Source organism: Narcine bancroftii, chromosome 5 (genome assembly GCF_036971445.1).
Source record: "Narcine bancroftii isolate sNarBan1 chromosome 5, sNarBan1.hap1, whole genome shotgun sequence".
Lineage (NCBI taxonomy): Eukaryota > Metazoa > Chordata > Chondrichthyes > Torpediniformes > Narcinidae > Narcine > Narcine bancroftii.
In genome coordinates this window covers 59,413,874-59,435,899 of record NC_091473.1, presented here as the reverse complement: position 1 = coordinate 59,435,899, position 22,026 = coordinate 59,413,874, and the positions used below count along the sequence as shown (strand labels likewise).

The 22,026-nt window shown below is 40.2% G+C and overlaps 2 non-coding genes across 2 annotated transcripts; one reads left to right on the top strand and one right to left on the bottom strand.

Moving 5' to 3' along the window:
- Positions 1-19,826: 19,826 nt before the first annotated feature.
- trnav-aac (transfer RNA valine (anticodon AAC)) lies at positions 19,827-19,899 on the bottom strand. The gene has a single exon. It is a non-coding gene; the product is annotated as a tRNA-Val (tRNA).
- Positions 19,900-20,262: 363 nt separating this feature from the next.
- trnav-aac (transfer RNA valine (anticodon AAC)) lies at positions 20,263-20,335 on the top strand. Its single transcript has one exon. It is a non-coding gene; the product is annotated as a tRNA-Val (tRNA).
- Positions 20,336-22,026: the final 1,691 nt, after the last annotated feature.

Below are 22,026 nucleotides of genomic sequence, written 5' to 3'. Positions count from 1 at the left end.
TCGAGACAAAAATTGAGAACAAAGAACATTTATTACTACAACAATGCAAAGTTGGGTGCTTCCCCTTACCCTGGGAATACACACATATACTGGGGCTCACCCAACTTTTATACAGTCAATTTCAGTATCAGAATGCCCTCCCCCTTACATTCTTCTGCCCCCCTGGATGGGTTTGGCATAGGTAATCCTTCCTGCCTACGTGCAGTTTCAGTACACTTGGAGGACCAGGGGGTATCCTGTGGGTGCCCCATCATGTCATTGTCCTTATTCACACCTTCCTGATTCTCTGGGCTACAGTCTCTTAATATGCAGAGTTGACTCATTCTATCTAGGGTTGGCTAATTTCATATGTATAAATCTGTGTATGGTTAGCTAATTAGAAATGTATGACTTGGTACTTCTGTCCAGGGCTAGGAGACCCTTATCTGATCCAGACTACCTCAACTTCCTACATTCTATTGTACCTTACCATTCCTTATCTTAGTCCTATGGTCTTGTCACAAAGGATAGAAGATTCTTATGTTAATCGTGCTGACTCTGCTTTCCTGCATCCTAAGCCCCAAACTTATCCTGTTTGAACTGGTTTCAGCCATTTTACTGATGAACTTTAGTTTCTTCCATGTTCATAATTTTAGGTCAATTTTCCCATCTCTCACAATCCTCACTTTTCTTTTAGATCAGTAATACTGATCTTTCACCATGATCAGTGTTACTGATCTTTGGTTACTAGTGTCAGTGTGACTGATCCCCCCCCCCCCCCTTTCCTCACTTTTCTTTTAGATCAGTAACACTGATCTTTCAAGTGTAAGGTGTAGTTTTACCCAGCTGGTCAATAACCGAATTATAATGTCTGTGTAAAGTCTTTAGGTAGGGGAGCACCATGAAGGTCAGGGGAGTGAGTCCAGCTGCTTATTAGGGTTTGGAGTATCAGGCTCCAGTTCTCAGTAAAGAGTCTAGTCCATCCCATACGTTGAAATATTGAAGCAGTGTCTTTGAAGCACACGACCTTTGTAAGTGTTGTCCCGACGAAGTCTGTGAGAGGCGCTGCCTTCAGCAGCGAACAAGTAGCAGTCTCTGAGAAGCGCTGCCTTCAGCAGCGAACGAGTAGCAGTCTATGAGAAGCGCTGCCTTCAGCAGCGAACGAGTAGCAGTCTATGAGAAGCGCTGCCTTCAGCAGCGAACGAGTAGCAGTAGTCAGGCGGTTCCGTTTGATTGTGGCTCGTATCTGATGTCCTCTTCAGCCCCGAACCCTAGGGCCACCGATCTCCGAAGGCTGTTTGGAGCCTGATATTAAAGTGTCAAGCAGCTCACGTTGTTGGAAACTGGTGCTCCCTTTCATGGGGTGATGAAAAGTGACCAAGCAGGGGGGGATTGTTTCTTGTGATTTAACTGTGTGTTGCAGCTTGTCTGCTAACATTAGCATATATATCATTGAACTTGTGAGTTGCAGCCTGTCTGTGTACATTAGCATATGTATTAACTCTCTCTCTCTCTGTTACATGTACAATCCTGACTACCATTCTGTCTGTCTTTGTCCCACCATGTCCTTTGTGCTATCGCTTCAAAACTCCTGTCTTTAATACCTGTGTAGGCTATGATACAAATTAGATGTACTCCACTAAAGCTGTTTAATTCCCCTGGTCCGTATTGGGATCCCTTATATCCCATTATGACTATACATTAAATCTATGCCCTGTCTACATTCTAAAGGAGCTGAATTGTAACCTCTGCTGCCCCTATTCCAGGGGGACTTAAAACATTAACGAACAATATTCCAAAGAAATTAGTAAACAACAATGAACAATACATGTAAAGCTCATTAAAAACAGCATTAAAATACAATAAGAACTGAATAAAGCACAATAAATGTAAAGCTCATTGAAAACTGCAATAAAATACAATAAGAACTGAATAAAACACAATAAATGTAAAGCTCATTGAAAACTGCAATAAAATACAATAAGAACTGAATAAAACACAATAAATGTAAAGCTCATTGAAAACTGCAATAAAATACAATAAGAACTGAATAAAACCACAATAAATGTCAAGCTCATTGAAAACTGCAATAAAATACAACAATAACTGAATAATCAAAAGACAAGTAAAATACAACAATAACTGAATAAACCATTAAAGAAACGAAAAAAAATGTTAAATTACGGCACTTTGTAACAATCTGACTTTCCTTTGTGTTAGTGTAAAAATTGTAAAATGAAACACAAACCATATTTGCATGGGTTTTGAATATGTTAGACCTTATTAAAATGCAGTTGGAGCTGCTTGTCTGTATGGGGCACAACCCTCCAATTTGTTAGAGTGAGTACATAACAGACATTGCAGCACAAGAGCCCCTGCAAGAGAACTTGAAACATATTCAACCTTTAGTTCTGCCTTAAGTAAAATGCCTTGTGCCACAGCTCACAGGAGCTGGCCTTATTTAAAACAGTCTGTAAAACAGGCACCAAAAAAAAGTTAAAAGATGTTCTTATGAAGATTGCACACACAATAATTTAAGTACAGGCTAGTTTCTATTATATTCCACTTAAAAGTTCTGCTGCATGAATCCTGGAGCTTGTGGAGTCATTATTGAATCAAGAAATATTGGTACCATGCCAATCTCATTCTAACATGCCAATTTCTCCAGTCCTTAAGTCAAGATGTACTGAATAGCATCTGGTACAAGATCTGTGAGTTCTTAATGATATTATTATTCTTATGCACCCAATTGTTCTGAACAATGCCACCAATTTAAATCATATTCCACCTATTGCAGTACTCACACACCACCATAGACCAGTTCGCAGGTTTATTTCTCCATTAAGCTGAATCCAGTTGCGCAGGATTTACCTCCGTGATTATTTACAATGTAACTTCCGCACTACCGGATTTAAATATAAACCTGATGAATGGGGGAAAGTTATCATGAATTAAATAACAGCGGCAATACAGAGAAATTGTGCTGAGGCATTAATTTCACTCCAGAGGAAAATGCACCAGAGAAATGAATGATTAAACTTATAGGAATCCCCATAGGAATCCCCAGAGGTATCTTTATTCTCCAGAGGTGGGTGATCTTTAAACTCACGGACCTTGACTGCTGAATGTGTAGAAGAAATGTATTAAATGTGTTGATAGGGCTCCATACCTCTAACTGCAAGACAAGAGCCTGAAGCCTCAATTTCAAGTGCCACAGTGCACTTAAAGGGACATGCACACTCCCCCTTCAACTGGCTGATCCAGCCACTTTACACATCAGATCCTTTCTTTATCTCACATACACTTAAAGTTAAGATGTATAGAACTCACCCTATTTGCGCAAACATTTCTCCCTGCAAATGTTATAACATCACTCAACTCTCAGGTACTCCCTGTGCAAAATCACTTTTAAATACAATTTATTTCATAAATTGGAATTAACTGGTAGTTAAATTCGCTAATTCTACAGTATTGAAAAACGATCATTTATGACATTTAATTTTTAGCATGAATTTTAATCAATATTGGTCAGTGACTGAAGTGGGAAGTCGTGATTTATGAAATTATCTCTGGTCTCTACTCTCCCACTCCCTGCACTTCTCCCAACATTCAGGAGCTGGCACACAGTCCCTGCCTTTTTTTTTCATGTTACTCATCTACTATTCCTTTAACTGCTTGCATCAAAATGTTAGCCTTTGCTTTCTGCTTATCCTCAGATGTCTGGACAAATGCTTTTTGTGTGATCTGTAGAAGCTGGGTTATTCCCTGCTCATGCCAATTTTCTGTCTTTTGTAATTTTCTCTTAATGTCTGGGGCTGAGTTGGTAACAAAACCTGTTAGTACCAATTGTTCCCCTGCTGGGGATTCTATGTCGAGACCCCCATATTGTATATATATTTGGTCCCAAAAATTGGTCTAACTGTTCGGCACATCCCTGGGGATCTTCTATCAGGGAGGTCAGTTCTTTCTTAAAGTTACACACTTCAGTACTGGTCAGGGGCACATTTACGAAACCGAGACCCTCTCTCATGGGAACTTCCCGCAGTGGTCTCATCCAATTGGTTTCTGGCTTATTAGGTCTGGGTTCCTGCTCCCTGGGAAATGAATCAAAGGGTTCTGCCTTCTTCCTGAAGAGTCTCACGCTGTTCTGAATTAAAGTTACCTCTCTCTCCTGCCAACAGAGGTGGTAATCGAGTGCTTTGTGAGCAAGTTATCATACCACTCCTGCTCTCTTCTCTCTTCTCTAGTGGTGGGGGAGGTGGGGAAGGTGCAGAAGGGTAGGTCATAGGAGGGGAAGGAAAGATAGGAGCCGGCATAGGAGGAACATAGGGTGGAGGGAGGGAATGTAACACATCCCAACCCTGTGATTCAGGGACAAGAGGTTCCTCCTCTCTCTTATCCCTGGATTCTTTCTCATTCAAAACCAGCTGTTCAATGGATCCCTTGAGCCAGCAGGCTGCATATTCCCTGCTCTCAACATTGTCTTTCTGGTTTTGATAGAGCCATAAGTTCAAAGCTTCACACATCCATTCATCCTCGGATCCGAATTTTGGCCAGTACACGGAGCTCCCTTTAACCGGGTATCCCACCCATTCATTACAACAATACCTGACCGTCGTCAGTTTGTCTTTACCGCGGGTCTTTCCTGTGCCCCACTCAGATAACATCATCCCAAGCGGGCTGTACGTAGCTATCTGGTGGTCACGTCCTGTGTCAGGACTCTCATCTCTACTGCCCGCTATTCCCATACTTAGGAACAAGTAAAATACTCTTACCGAGTTCTGGCAGTACTGCTCTAGCGCGCGTCCTTCCGCCGTTTGTTCTCAATGCCTCTTCTCGGATATCACTCGCTTCTTCCACTGACCAGCCACCCGTCGCCCGTGAGTCCAGCTGAATCAGCCGGGGTGCACCTACTCTCGTCGTCGGGGTACTCTGTCAGTGGAGGGAGTGTGATCCCGGACGAGTCCCCATTTGTTAGAAATTAAAGTACCTTTAAAGAAATTGCTCGAGACAAAAATTGAGAACAAAGAACATTTATTACTACAACAATGCAAAGTTGGGTGCTTCCCCTTACCCTGGGAATACACACATATACTGGGGCTCACCCAACTTTTATACAGTCAATTTCAGTATCAGAATGCCCTCCCCCTTACATTCTTCTGCCCCCCTGGATGGGTTTGGCATAGGTAATCCTTCCTGCCTACGTGCAGTTTCAGTACACTTGGAGGACCAGGGGGTATCCTGTGGGTGCCCCATCATGTCATTGTCCTTATTCACACCTTCCTGATTCTCTGGGCTACAGTCTCTTAATATGCAGAGTTGACTCATTCTATCTAGGGTTGGCTAATTTCATATGTATAAATCTGTGTATGGTTAGCTAATTAGAAATGTATGACTTGGTACTTCTGTCCAGGGCTAGGAGACCCTTATCTGATCCAGACTACCTCAACTTCCTACATTCTATTGTACCTTACCATTCCTTATCTTAGTCCTATGGTCTTGTCACAAAGGATAGAAGATTCTTATGTTAATCGTGCTGACTCTGCTTTCCTGCATCCTAAGCCCCAAACTTATCCTGTTTGAACTGGTTTCAGCCATTTTACTGATGAACTTTAGTTTCTTCCATGTTCATAATTTTAGGTCAATTTTCCCATCTCTCACAGTGCCTAATGTCTGAGTGATGCGGGGCCAGTCTAAAAGGAGCGACCAGTGTTGCCGTATCGAAACGGGAAGGGAAATGGTGTCATGATGTTGAGTCCAGAAAAGTTGCATGGTCATAGGTGCACGGCGAGTAGAGCAGGGGACCCTACGAGAGGCCTAGTGCGCGAATGTCAGCACCACCTGTATGAATCAGATTCGGCGGGTCTGGATACAAGCGTTTGCAACCACACGGAGTTTTTATTAATACACAATTTGTAGAAAAGCGTGGAAATTTTTTAAGGAGAATAAAAGACACGCTTACAATTTGTAAAGGAGAGTGGGAAAACGTTACGGGAATAAAACACACGTGCGCACAATTTATAAGAGTGTGGGAGAAAGTTAAGCAATACACAATTAATAAAAGCTACGTGTAATTTCAAACTCTTGTGTCCAGACCTACTGAATCTGATTCTTTTCTCAACACAGCACAACATCACGCGAGGCGTCAACGCTGTTGACGTCCCGCCCATTTTGCTTCATGAATCTGGCAAGCTGTGTAAAAGGACTCACCGACCCGGGTATTCTTCTATTCTGTGTGAATAGGCAAGCCAGCTTCCAGAGACGAATTGTGTATACTGCAACGAGAAGAGCGGATGGGACAACTGGAAAGTGCTCTCCTTCACGGAACAGTCGAACCTTTTGGACCATGTTTGCTGCCCAAACCACCAGGATATTATCCTTTCTGCATTCCACAGAGTGAATTTTTTTCCTTGAGCCAAGGGCGAGTCTTTAAACTTCACGAACACATTGGGCAGGACGATTAGCGTAGCGATGAGCTCATTGCTGTTACAACGCCAGTGATCGCGACAAAAGTTAGAATCCCACGCTGTCCTTAAGAAGTTTGTACTTCTCCCGTGTCTGCAAAAGTTTTCCCCAGAGTCTCCGGGCTTCTCCTGCCGTTCAATTAGGTGTAATTGGGCGGCACCAGCTCGTGGTCTTGAAAGGGCCTGTTACCGTGCTGTCGTCTCAACAACAACAGAAAAATCCAATCCCCCATTCTGACCGGCCTCTGCAGACCCCTTCAGAGAGACGGAGGTTTTGATCCGAGTTGGAGAGGATGTAACTGAGACAAATTAAAAACAATTCCACCAAATGAAAACATTGGGAGAGAGAAACGGAGAGGGGGAAAGTTGAGATGGAACACAAGAGTTACCAAGAGACAATGGAGAGAAGAGTGAAGACACTGCACTATTTTGTTCACAAAAAGTACTTAGGGCAGCTGCTTCATGGCAGATGGGACGATGGGAAGATAATCTGGAGCAGATGCTCAAATTTTATTTCTGCCCAGCATCGAACTGGAACGCGAGTGAGGCGAACCTGGCAAACTTACACCACACGCTCTTGCAACAACGAGCTGAAGGGAACCAGCAGGGCGGTGTCAAAAATCTTACAGGATGCGGTTTAGAGAAACTAAAGACAGAGGAGACGTAATTCCTGCAAATTCAAGCGAAACACGGACAAAGCCGAAGAAAATCAACGAGGCGGGCACCATCCTTAGGAGAAACAACATGAGGGAATTTAAAATCATTTATCCATTCCAGTGAAACATAGAGGAGAACCTAGTTTTAAAATACCATTCCTGTTACCCTTCCCATTGCCACAACTTTTCTCATTTTCCTGAATTTAAACTAGAGCCAAAGTACGTGTTATTACGCCCCAGGCCTTATTACCTCATGTAAATGACAGTAACGGCACATAATATTTCGCTTGGGCAATCAACAAAAATACGGCATGAACACAGTATGTTTCAATATCAGACGAATGGAACCTTCTTTGCCACAGTTTTCTTCTGTCTGTTATGGCCATGCACACAGAATCAGTGAGCTCTCATTAGTGGGAGTAAGTCCTGAAAGAGTTCAGTGTCACTTATTTTTCAAAATGTTGGTTCTTCCTTTTTTGAATGTCTCCCCGTTTCAAATCCGTTGGGTGTGAAGTGACAGGAAAAGAATGGGGGGTGGAGGGGGAGGGGTGGAGCGAAACAGATCGTTATGGCATCTTATTCTTACTTCGATTCCAAACTCACTCCACCAAATTTGTTGAATAACTACAGTTGTTAGATCCCTTGTCATGACAAACAATCACTACGACATGTATAACAGTTGGAATTAAGGGCCTATTTGAATAAAATCGTTCACAACAACCGATTGACCAAAACCCACTACGAGGATAAGATTCATGGATTTGCAGTCTATCGCCTTAACCTCTCGGCCACCTCGTCTATCCTCTTAAAGGAGCAGGCTCGAACCGTCGGTAATATATCTGTACCATCGTTTGCCGTTACGCGACTTGGTGAATTTCTCCAGCATTTCTATAGTTTTATTACAATCACAGTCTGCAGACTTTCATATTTTACTCATTTCTTCCCTTGTCTGCTGTTGGAATCTAGGGGTTAAAACAGTATGAAATAAATGATAAATTAATAAGTGTATATTTACTGCATGGAATCTAGGGGTTAAAACAGTAAGAAATAAATGATTAATCAATAAGTTCATTTGTACTGCATGAGTCAGGGAAAGAGGAATGTGGCTAAGTGGCTGTCACAGCATGGAGCAAAGTTGGCTGAACAAAATTGGCTGCTCCCAAGATACAGGGAGAGGATATGCATAAAACGATTTAGGAGGAATGCTCAACTGAAGGAGGTGGGAAGTAGCACAGGAGACACAGGCCAGATCAGAACAAAGAATGGCCCACAAGAATCAAAGGGAATGGAAAACCAGTCTAGGAGGAAGATTAAGGCACGAGGAGGTGTTAAAGAGAACAGCAGAAATTGGCCAGACAGGGACCAAATGGTGATTAGAAATATCTGGGGATGAATTAATTTCAGATCTAAACAACAGGATAGTCTGGCCTGGAGGATTAACATGGGAATGCTACACCCCAGAAATCTGCAAAACAGGAGATGACTTGTGATAACCCTTATGCAAAAAGATCTAGCAGGGAAAACAACTTTTGTTCTGTGTGATAAGATTGACCTATATAAACTGTGCCAACTGGACAATAGGGGTCAGTCTCGGGGAGTAGCTCACTGGCAGGTGACCTATGAACTAACAGACTGACCCAGAGCTCTGTTAAGTTTTATTCTTGTGCTGTGCTGTGCTGTGCTGTGTAATAAACTGACTGTTGAACCGAATACCTTCTCCTATCACTTCATTCAAAGAACGCGCTGGACTCAGACTACACATAGACTAAAATTAAGAGTAAGTTAAAGCCAGAGTCCGACACTGCTGATCGTTTTACACCCCTTATATCTTGTCCCCCAGTTTTATGTTCATTCCATACATTCTATCTTTCCAACATATTTCCCAATATCAAGGATTTTTAATACTTTTTTTCATTCAGTGATGCGAATATTTTATTCAATTTAAATGAAAATTAGGAGAATGGAATTCAAGAGCTATATTGAAAGTCTTCTGCCATGTTCCGAAATAATAACCCCTCTACCAAGGTCAAAGAGACGAAGACGATGGTCACGGACATCTGGAAAGTGGACAGAGAGCACACCTTGTCCATAGCATTACTGCAGAAGAGATACGTGCAAGTACTGATTAACGAACCGGACCTATGTAAAGCCGTGGACCCGACGATCAGGGAAGTTAACCGAATCTCTTCTTTCTCAGAGGACGAAGGGTTCGGCATGTTCCCGTCGTCTCTCTACAATTTTATACACGCACCGTCGAACATTTATTTCTTGCATTCATCACAGCACAGCGTGGGAGGTTCTTGACTCAGATCAGAACATGATACCGTAGTTGTGAATGCAGCTCAGACTAGAGTGTTATGGGCTCTGAAAGAGACAAGGTTTAGATTGATCCTGCAGGAGGTTTACATGGGTCAGCAGGGAATTGTGGGCCGAAGGACCTGTATTGTTTGTTCTTTGGTGTATCGCAAAAATGCCCCTCCCCATGGACACTACTTTCATGTCCCGCTACCAATGCAAGGCAGATAATACCGAAAGACCCTTCTCTCCCTCATCCGATCAGGAAGGAGCATAGAATTGTGCAAAGATGCACTAATGGGCTTAATAACCATTTCTGCCCCGCAACCATCATTTTCCATAATGGACCCTACAACACTGCAACAGTGCTTGACCCGGTTGGTGGTGGAAGTATCTTTCCTTTTCATTGACGCTTTGTATCCTGTTAATTTCTTGCAGCCATCCCATCTTGATAACATCCTTCCTGTAGCACGCTGACCAGAACTAAACTCAAATGGGGTCTCGCGAACATCCTACGTCTCCTTGCTTCCATTCCCAGAACACTGAAGAGTGATGACCATTGTTCCGAATTCATTTTGGCCACCCTTTTCACCCATGGCTGCACATTCACTGTACAATGTACATGTACTCCTAGATCACTCCCCTCTACCACAATCCTCACATCCATACCATCTACTCTGTTGGTCCAACGATGTTACACTTCCCAATGGGCAACGCCTCACCTCTCAGAGTCTAAAATCCCATTAACATTCCTTTGCCCATCTCCCCAACAGATCAAGGTCCAGCTGCAATTATTGGCAATCATTCGCATCCACAATATCCACAATCTGAGTCACTTCCGTGCCACCTGTAAACTTATTTATTATGTCATATACGTTTGCATCCAAATAAATCTAAATATAAATGACAAACAACAGTGTCCTTTGCCAAACCATTTGGCGCAGCAGTGATCTCAGGCTTCCTTTCTGAAAAGAAACAGCGTTTCATCTTCACTTTTTCTACCATGAAGAACATTTTCTATCTCTTCTACTATTTCATCTTGGATACTGTTCGACACAAACTTCTAGAGCTGCCTACCGTGAGGATACATATCCAATGTGGATAAAGATCCGCACAGTAGGAAATCACAATGGTTCTGACTGAAATTGCTGTTGTACAGTTCCACCCTCGTCAACCTTCTTCGTCATGTCTTCAAATAACTCATTTAGATTTGTAAGACTTGACCTCCCATTTACAAATCATCCAAACTGTACAGAATCACCCTTTGTCCGTTCCGCGCGTCTATTAATTTTAGACATACAGCACGGAAACAGGCCCTTACGGCCCACGAGCTGGTGCCGCCCAATGACAACCAATTGACCTACAATCAAGGGTGGGAGGAAACCGGAACCCCCCGAAGACACGGAGAGAATGTATAAAACTCCTTGTAGACACCGGAGGATTCGAAACCATGTCTCGATCGCTGGCGCTGTAATAGCGTGACGCTAACTGCTTCGTTAACCGTGCCCTATCTACTCCAGCAGAATAGTCTCTCGTGACTTACCAACTGCAAATCTGCTCATTGGCCTGCACTTCGCAGGCTTTTCCCTGCAGCCTATCTTAAGCAAAGGCACGATATTTGCCACCTTGCAGTCTCCTGGCACCTCGCCTCTGCTCAGTAACGACTCACAAATCTCAGTCAGGGCATCTGCGCGTTGCCCTCCCAGAGTACGCTTGGATATATCTGCCAGGACCCAGGTGATTTCTCAATATCTCCTCAACTGTAATATGAACTGATGCAATTGGCTGAAACAAGTTCCAAGTCAGCCTGCATAATAGAATCAGAGCAGTAGTCGTGAAGGAACTTGACCATCACCTAAGGCTCTATTCAAAGTTAACTGCATTTTTCTCTGATTACCCATCTTCTCTTTATATAAAATCTCTTGAGATTACCGTCGATGTTATTTGCCGGAGTGGTATCCTGTTCTTTCTGTACCTTCTTGATTTCTTTTCAGCTTGCTCTTCAGTTGTCTAAATTTACCCAGGCTTGATCCCGACTGTTTTTACCTGCTGCAATCCGCATTTTTCTTTCTGCTCTTGAAGTGATTCTGAATGTCCTTCGCCAGAAAAGCTTCCAGTCAGTTGCACGTCTGACCTTGCACTCCTTTTTAACACACGTTTAAAAACCATTCCTTTTCCTGAACTTTCCTCTTCAGACATACAACCCATTTCAAGTAATTCGAGCTAATTATGTCTGATACATTTCAAGACGGCCTTGCCCCAATTCAAATGTTAACTCGTGGTCTTGCCATAACTAGTCCATAACTAGTCGCTGGTCCAAAAGGCAAATTCTCAATAGCAATCACTCGTCCGTTTAATCGTCCCAATTTCGCAAGAATAGGTCAAACTTTGCCATCTGCTTGTGGGATTTTATAACTTGTTGCCGGAACAAACTTACTGAACATACATGGGAAATTCCATCCCCTCTAAATCTTTCACGTTCTAACTTCCTCTTCAATACATGTAAATTTAAAAGATCCTTCGCTGATAATCTTATTTGAACTGCAATTTGCAGCAATCTCTTGGCAAATTTGTTCCTATAAGACCCGTTGAGGATTTGGGGGCCTGTAGTATTTTGCATGCATTTTCTGTTCCTCAGCATCAACCTTACAGCGCACTAGCTGACCCGTTTGCTATGTGACCTTCGGCCACTGCTACGGTATCTTCCTTAACGCAACACCCCTTCTCTTTCACCTACTCCTCTGTCATTATTAAGTCACTGCATCCGACAATGTTGAGTTGTCAGTCCAACCACTCTCTGAAGCAAGATTCCGTGATGGCAAGCAGAACCCCGTCACATGTGTGTAACAACGCTCTGGGCTCCTCCACCTTAGAGTCTGCATCTAGCTTTAAAATGTGCATATTTTAAATCAAGAATCCTCTTTGTTCGCCGTCTTTCTCCTTCCCATTAAACTTTCTTTCGTCAAACACCATACCAATTTCGGATCTCCTACCTGCTGACACCCGCTTCAAATTTGGTTTAAACCCACCCGGGCAAGAGGTAACCTATCTGCCAGGTTGCTGTTCTCTCTCAGATTCATGTGCATCCTTCCTTCTTGAACCGGTCGGATATCCAACTGAAGTGCACATTCGGGATTGTCATATCGATGTTACTGGACAGGTTGTTGGCGATTTTAACTCATCAGTACGTTATCCCTTCAGGAGTGGTTATTGTGTTGTCACCGTGAGTATACCGCCAACCCTTCCGGGAGGATAGCAGAAGTGCAACATAATTTTAAATGTTGCGGAGATGCAAATAAATATTAGATAATTTATGTGTCTGTCTTCAAAAGCCTTAGAAAATTACACAAATAAAGAATTTACCGGTATATCAAATTTCTCCCTCAATTGATTGAAAGAAAGAAACTGTCCTTCTTCAAAACAATCCTGAATCACTTTTATACCCTGAAAATACCATATCTTTAAATACCTATTAAACATTGAAAAGGGAATAAACTGATTTTGATATAATGGAGTTTGAATTGATAATTTACCCTTTGATCCTATAGCCTAATTTCTTTTAACCCACATCTTTAACAGATGTTTTAATACTGACATATCATATCCATGCAATAAATTCAAATTCCACTAATATATATAAACTGATGAACATCAAATTCAGAAATACAAGCTAACTCCACCTTAGCCCAACTAGGAGGCTGATTAATATCCACCATTCTACTAATAAACTTCAACTGTGCAGCTTCATAGTAATTTTGAAAGTGAGGTAACTGAAGTCCACCTAATGCGTATTTCCATGTCAATTTCTGTAAAGCTACTCCAGCTAATTTCCCCTCCATAAAAATTTCCTCACCACCTTATTCAAATCCTGAAAAAAAAAACCTTTGAAAGTAAACATGGTATTGACTAGAATAAATATTGAATATGAGGAAAATATTCATTTTAATACAATTTACTCAACCTACTAATGTTAATGGAAAATCCTTCCATTTAATCAAATCCATTTTAATCTCTTTCAATAAGGGTATATAATTTAAATTATATAAAGATTGATCATTTGCATTCACAATTACCCCTAAATATTTAATTTTATCAGAACATCTTAATTTTATAATATTTTTACACTTTATAATACCCTTCCAAAATTGGCAAAATCTCACTCTTATCCCAATTCACCTTATACCCAGATAACTCCCCAAATTGAACCAAACATTCTTGTAAATATTTCAAAGACTGTTCTGGATGTGTCAAATAAATCAATACATCATCTACAATTCTTATCCCTTTAACCTTATCATTCTGTTGAATTGTCTGAGCTAATGGTTCAATTACCAGTGCAAACAAGGCTGGTGATAATGGACAACCTTGTCAAGTTGAATGCGATAGTTTAAATCGCAGAGAAGTTTGACCATTCTTCACCACCCTGGCAACCGTATTTTTATACAATGCGTTAACCCAACCAATAAAAAAGGGCCGAAATTAAACTTCTCCAACACCTTAAATAGAAAATTCCATTCAACCCTATCAAAAGTTTTTTTCCGCATCAAGCACAAGCATCATTGGTTGGTTGGGATGCTGTCTCGATGTGCTGATCAACATTATCAATCTAAGAATATTATCAGACGCACTTCTATTCTTAATAAAACCTGTTTGATCTGTATGTACCAACTGAGGTAAATATTTAGCAAGTCTATTCGCCAATACTTAAGCCACTATTTTATAATCCACATTTAATGAAGAAATTAGCTAATACAAGGCTACATTCAATGGGTCTCTATCTTTCTTCGGAATCACTGTAATTATCGCACTAGAACAAGATTCTGGTAGTGACTGATCTTCAGTTATTTGTTGCAATACATCCCTAAATATAAAAGATAAATCTTCATAAAATACTTTATAAAATTCCACTGAAAATCCATCATCACCTGACGACTTTCCATTCAGCATCTCTTGTATAGCTTCTTTTATCTCAAAATCTGTAAATGGAACTTTCAATTCCTTTACGTCATCCTCCCATAAAACCAGTAGATTTAACTTAGATAAGAACCATCATCCTGTTTTCCCTCAGAAGTATACAATTTCTGATAAAATGAATAAAATTGGTCATAAATTTCCTGAGGTTTATAAGTAACTATTGATTTCTTTTTAACTGCATTAATAGTTTGTGATACTTGTTCTGTTTTTAATTGCCAAATTACTTTATGAGCCCTCTCACCCAATTCATAATAACATTGCTTGGATCTTTGAATTAATCTCTCATACTGATATGTTTGTATTATCAATTCAAAGCTTTGATAAGGGATAATTATGGTAAAGAGATGAGTTTACCCAAGTTAACGAAATTTGAATCTTTGATTTCCTTTATACCAAAAACAGGTTTTATTTCAGATATGCATCAATTGTGACAGGAAACTATGGAAAAGCTGAATTTGGAGAAATCTAGAAATAAATGGGAAAGTGATTTAACTTGTGTTATCCCTCAAGAGGATTGGGAGGTTATGTGTCATGAAGGGGTAACTAAATTGACTAATGTAAGATATGGTTTGGTTAATTATAATTTTTTGCATCAGTTATATTTGACTCCTGAGAAATTGAAAATATATGGATTTAGTCATTTGGATTCTTGTTTTAGATGTGGGTTAAGTATTGGAACTTTTTTGCATGCAGTTTGGTCTTGTGATAGGGTAAAACAATTTTGGGAAAACTTCAGGTCCTTTTTGGAGAAATTATTTAAAATCAAATTACCATTAGATCCAGAGATTTTTTTGTTGGGTTTTATGGTTTTGTTGACTGGCTTGGGGTTGGATAAGTTTCAAATTGCATTTGTTCGTCGGGCATTATCTGTGGCACGAAAATGTGTAGCAATTATTTGGAAAGACAATATAGAGATTAATATAGTATGTTGGCATAATGAATTGAGATCTTGTGTATATATATATGGAGAAAATAACATAATTTATATGATAATTACACATTTTTGTTGTCATCTTATTTAAAATATATGGGTTTGGAAATATCTTAAAATACTGTATATGTTTTATGGGTTTTTTTTTTGCTCCCCTTGAGGGATCTGGCTGAGGGGGGGGAGGGAGGGGGTTTATTATATTGTATGAAAATCTTTTGTTCTGCTGTTGTTATTGATTTTAAATTGTTTTTAAATGTTTACAAATAAAGTTTAAAAAAAACCCTTAGGAAATTCGACAAGTCCCTAAGATATCTTATCAACATTTGTAGACACACTGTCTGTATATATCTCATCCTGGTCTGAGGACATCTCCATCCAGGGTGGCATGGGTCTGTGGAGTTGTGAGCACACATACAAACATACAAACACTCAATTCAGTCTGTACTTCCCGCTAACTCGGGAAATCTGACCAAACATTAAAGAGCCCATAAACCTAGTAGCCTGAATACGCCTGAGATTGTCTGATCTCAGAATCTAAGTAGACTATGGCCTGGTCAGTACTTGGAGGGGAGACCACCTATGAGCACCAGGTGCTAAAAGTGTCTGTGAGGGGCTCTGAACAAAGTGGCGAAGTTAAAGAATTTCATGTATGTTACATTCTAGAAATGTAGTATTACATGACAATAATGGAACCGTTACCTTTTCTATCTCAGTCGCCCACCCCACACACTCCTTTCGGTCTGGCCTAATACACACAATTTCAAACTACACATTGGGAATCGGTTTCTTCCCTGCTGTTATCACACATTAAAATGAACATCTCATGTTAAGTAAAGGATGATATCTGGCATTTCATTACTTTAATTTTCCCACTCATTTGAACTTTGTCTCTCATCACTTCACACTTTCTTGTGTTAAATATTGCACTTCCTGATGTATGTAAATATGGGTTGATTTTCCTCAATTACACAGAAAGACAAGCTTTTATTTCTTTTCCAATTTTTTTATTAATATTTCATAATATAAGGAGAATAGAAATAACACAATTAAAATGGTATGTCCAAGTCTATATAGTATAAGTATCATATCATTTCCAAAGAGTAAAAATGAGTCATATTAGAAATAATTCTCCCATCAAAGAAAACAAAAATAAAGAAATAATAATAATATTATATATAAAAACCAAATAAACTACTAAATAAATATATAATAAAATAGAATTTTTTTTTTAAATTGAGTGCCCTATCCTGAGTATCTGTCAAATAATTTTAAAACAGCTACAGGTAACAAAAACAGCAAGAATTATATTGCATCTGGAAATGAAGAGTTAATTCATAGAATAAGGTAAATTATATCCCATGAAGGTAATGAATAAATGGTTTCCATATTTCTTCAAAGTTAGTAGCTGTACCTAAAATATGACCTCTGATTTATTTTGAGACTTAATAAGCACACAACATGAGAAAGCCTTTGAAATAATTTAGGAGAATCAGAGTCTTTCCTTTTAAGTAACATGGCTCTTCTAGCTATTAGTGTAGAAAAATATATAACTCGATATGCAGAGGTGGATAAACAATCTACATCTGTAATTCCAAAAAAGAGCAGTTAAGGGATCAGGTTGTAATTAAATAACTAGCATCATAGATAGAGTTTTAAAAATATCTTTCCAACATTTTTATTACATGGGACATGAACAAAACATACGAGTCAATGAAGCCACCTCAGTATTGCATCTATTACAAGTAGAGTTCGTATTGGAAAAGATGCAAACAAGTTTATCTTTAGGCATATAATCCCTATGAACTATTTTAAACTGTATTAAAGAATGATGTGCACAAAGTGAAGAAATATGAACTAGTCTAGTCATTTTTCCCCATGTTTCAGAAAATAATATTAGTTGAAGTTCCAATTCCCATGTGTGTCGAATCATATCCATGGGGACTGATCTCATATTTAATATGAATAAAAATAGTACAATTATTCTCTTCTGAAATGGTTTTAACATGAACAAAGTGTCAAGTAAATCTTATAGACCTTAAAAATCCCTAGGAATTTGAAAGATTTGTTTAACTTCAATTTTTCTCCTTTATTAGATTTGTGAAACAATCTTTTACTTTGTCTTTGTCTGGTTGTATTAATGCTGTTAACACGATAACATTACCTACATGTTTATACTTATGTCAATCTGTCCCAATTTTCATTTTTTAAATCTTATTTTGATAATATTGGATTCTAAGACTTCATCTTAAATTTGGAATAGTAAGGGGGCCAGATTGAATAAGATTCACTTACAGAAACCTAAGAAAGATGGTGGTATGGGCTTACTGAATTTGAGATTTTACTATTGGGCAATTAATATTCGCTTTATTATTTTTTGTATTTATTACTTTGAAAAATTTGATCATCTACTCTGGGTAGATTTGGAATTGAAATCTGTCCAGAATTATTCTTTAGCTTCATTTTTAGGACCGGCATGATCCTTTTCTAATTCAATTATTTATTACGTATTTGGTTTCAATTTCAAAATTATTTTGGAATCATTTTTTGCCTTGGCTAAAATTATCTATCTTAACTAAATCTTCCTTATTTGGAATTTGCAGAGTTATTCATTGATGCCTTTTGATCAATTTTCTACCAAATATAATTTACCATACAGGCATTTTTAAGATATCTACAGATTAGAAATATCGTGAATACAGTAATGTCTAATTAGCTAACATTATAAAAGAAGCTTTTCATTGTATCTCGGTATACATACCGAGAAAACAACAACCAATTCAATTTAACTCAATGACCTGCCCTTTGCCAGTGCCCTGTATCGCATGAGAAACGCAAAAACATGATGAATTTATATATTTGACGATAGAGCGTGAAGCAAGAGGGACTGGACGAGTCGGGGGCACTGACGCGCTGACGCTTTCCCGCAGCTCACTTTTTACCCAATGTCCCACGAATGGGATCATTTCAGGACAAATCTTTCTCGCACATTGAATTTATGAACAATCATTGATGATCAGTTTCACTTATTTTCGAAAATGTGCACTCTGTTCCTTCTTGAGAGGTCTCTCTTTTTCACATCCGTTGGCTGAGAACTGACAGAAGAACGATTGAGAGAGCAAAACAATTTTTTTCTGGCAACTTATTTCGACTTTCATTCCAATACTACTCCACCAAATTTGCTGATAAACGAACAGCATTCGTTTTTCATGAAAAACATCCCGGCAGATGTGCCATTTGGAGTCACCGATAACAATGTGGTCAATTTATTAACGAAAACCAGTTATCCAAACCAATAGCTGCCGACGAGGATGGGATTAGCAACCCTGCTTTCAAAGTACAGATGATAAGCAATCCATGGCCATCATCTCTTTTAAAATTCATCTGTTCGCAGGTCTGGAGAATTGTTTTACAACTCCTACAATCGCCTTCTTCTAGTTCCTGCGGAAATTATTTTTCTGATCAAGATGAAGCATTTGCAACATTTGTGGTTTTTTTTATATAGATACGTGCACAGGTGTAAATGGTGACCTTTGGTCTGGAAGGAGGAAGTCACCCCTGCTGCACTTCGGAGTACACCGTACATACCCCTGGATCTCTTCGGCCACCTTCACCCGCTCCTCCACATAAACAGATGGGCGTCGGCGTGTCCAGGAAATACAACATCTTCCTTCCAACGGAATTCTTCCTCGGACAAATTCCAAGCCGACACCAGTCAGAAAGACGAAAAAGTGCACCAGGAGTAGAATATTTCCCGATGCAGGATCGAAAACCAACATCTGAATCGTGTCTGATGAACAGAGTACACAGAAGGACGCTCTTAAATTCATGTACAGTGGAATAGTGGTTAAAAAGAAAGGTTAGGGAGGAACACATACATTACAGATGCTGGAATCTTGAGCAAAATAAAAAGTTGGAGGAACTCAGATATCGAGGCAACATCTATGGAGAGAAATAATTTGTCTTTATCGTTCATATACACAATATAACATTTTTACATTAGACCAGATAAAGGGAGTGATATTGTGTACATGAAGGATAAAGACGATCAATCACAGGGCTAGGCACAAGCTTTCCAGAAAGAATGTGATATTTTGTTGCTCAATTTTACTTTTGGCCTCACCCTCAAAATAGATGTTATTGGGGATAAAAATGGTCTTTGTTGGAACACCTATACCATAGGTATAGGTAAAGGTTCCATTATTGTCACGTAATATTATATTTAGAATGTAACAAACATGAAATTTATGAACTTTTTCTACCTTAAGGCAGACAGAGAGTCGCCACTTTGTCCAGCGCCCCTCTCAGAAACCTACATCACCTGGCGTTCCTGGCGATCTCCCTTCCAAGTACTGACCAGGTTACCTTCCCAGACCAGACAATCTCATGCACGTTCAGGTTATAGTTGAAACTCACAAAGAGAACGCAGGAAAGAAAGTTGGGGAGAGTGGATTGTTGATGGAGCAATTGCTAGGATTAATTTTGAATAAATTGATTTAATCCAATCCTGAAGAAAGCAGACTCAAAATATGTTTCTGCCTGGTTTCGAACCAGGGACCTTTCGCGTGTTAGGCGAACGTGATAACCACTACACTACAGAAACTTAACCTGGCATTTGGTCTTGGAGTAAACACCAGGAGCTGCATGGACACCACAATGAAGCCGGCTGGACTTCCCCAAAGATCTTACAGCATGAGATTCTATACAAATGCAGACAGAGGGACACTCCAGATGCTGCAAATTCAAGCTAAATACACACACTGTCGAAGAAACTCAGAGAGTCGACCAGCATCAGTGGGAGAAGCAAAATGGCCGAATTTTAAATCCTCTGTCCAGACCCGTCAAATATAGAGAAGAACGTGCTTTGAAAAGAACATTTCAGTTTCTCCTCCTATTGCCACAGCAAATTCTCTATCGTCCACCCTCTCATTTACCAGAATGAAAGGCAGAGTTAGTGGCAGGTCAGGTTTCTGTAGTGTAGTGGTTATCACGTTCGCCTAACACGCGAAAGGTCCCTGGTTCGAGACCAGGCAGAAACATATTGAAGTTTTCTTTCTTCAGGATCGGATAAATCTGGTTCATTGTAATCCTATTTTGAGGGTGAGGTTCAAGCCACAGCGCATCACATTCCTTCTGGAGAGCTTGTACCTAACGCCGTGACCATCGAGTCTTCCAGTTTTAGGGAATCATTATTTTAATGAGAGTGTTATTACCATTATTTTATTTAAAATGAAATTGTTAACTGGCGGCACTTGATTTTCCGTCTGGACACTGTCCTGCTGGATGGCATTAACATCGACTTCTCCGGTTTCTGCTAGTCTACTCTCCGTTCTCCCTCTTCCATTTCCCCTTGGCTTCCTTCCTCCAGCTCAGCACCCCCTTCCCCCTCGATTCTCCGAGTCATCCCTCCTCCCTCTAAATCCCCCCCCCCACCCCCTCCCCCCCCCCACTCCCCAGCACCAGTTAGTTCGGGTTCTTACTTGTCATTCATAACATATCGTTTTCTTCATCATTCACGGCATTCATTACAATTTAACAACTTTCCCTGTTCAATCTTAACTCATTGATCAGAATATTCCAAAACCTTCTTATTGTATCTCGGAGGACCTACTACCGTCTGCTTTCACGGTTCCAATCTCTCTGTCAACACCTATTATTTTCTCTCCAACACGTCCTCTCTTCCTTCCACTCCTCCCAACTTCCTTCACCTCATCCTACCTCACACGGCTTCTTTATCCTTCTTGTACATAATATTACTCCTGTATTATATTAGACGAGATCAAGGATGTTATATTATGTATATGAAGGATAAAGACTAATTATTTCTCTCCATAGATGCTTTTTTTTAATTAAGATTCCAGCATCTGTAATGTGTTCCTCCCTAACCTTTTTGCGGCCATTCCACTATATGTGTCCTGTGGCACGTTAAGCTGAATTTAAGAGCGTCCTTTTGTTTTCTCTGCCGCCTCCTTTGTTCTTGACGCACGTTGTTCATCAGACACGATTTAGATATTGGCTTTCGATCCTGCACCGGGAACTATTCTACTCCTGGTGCACTTGTTCGTCTTTCTGACTGGTGTCGGCTTGGAATTTGTCCGAGGAAGAATTCCGTTGGAAGGAAGATGTTGTATTTCCTGGACACGCCGACGCCCATCTGTTTATGTGGAGGAGCGGGTGAAGGTGGCCGAAGAGATCCAGGGGTATGTACGGTGTACTCCGAAGTGCAGCAGGGGTGACTTCCTCCTTCCAGACCAAAGGTCACCATTTACACCTGTGCACGTCCATTAAAAAAAACCCACAAATGTTGCAAATGCTTCATCTTGATTTGTAGTAGGCGCGAAGATAACGAGCGTGATCTCAAGGGTGGTGATCTCCGGATTAATGGAGGTGACACGTGCTCAGAAATAGGAAGATAGGCCAGATTAATTTGATGCAGAGGAGCTGGTGCAGTGGACAGGGCTTTAGATTTTTGAGCATTGGTATCTTCTTTGGGGGTAGCCGACCCCTCCAAGAGGGACGGGTTCACTTGAATCAGAGAGAGACCAGCATCCCACAGGCAATTTCCCTCGTGCTGCACACGTGGGTTTAGATCAAATTGGAACGGGTGAGAGATCCCAATCAAGTCAGAGGTGGGCGAGAGGTAGAGTAATGAGATTAATGTTGAATGGAAAGGGTAACTCCAGGGTGCGATAAACAACTGTTGGTTAAACTATGCCTATTTCAATGCTAG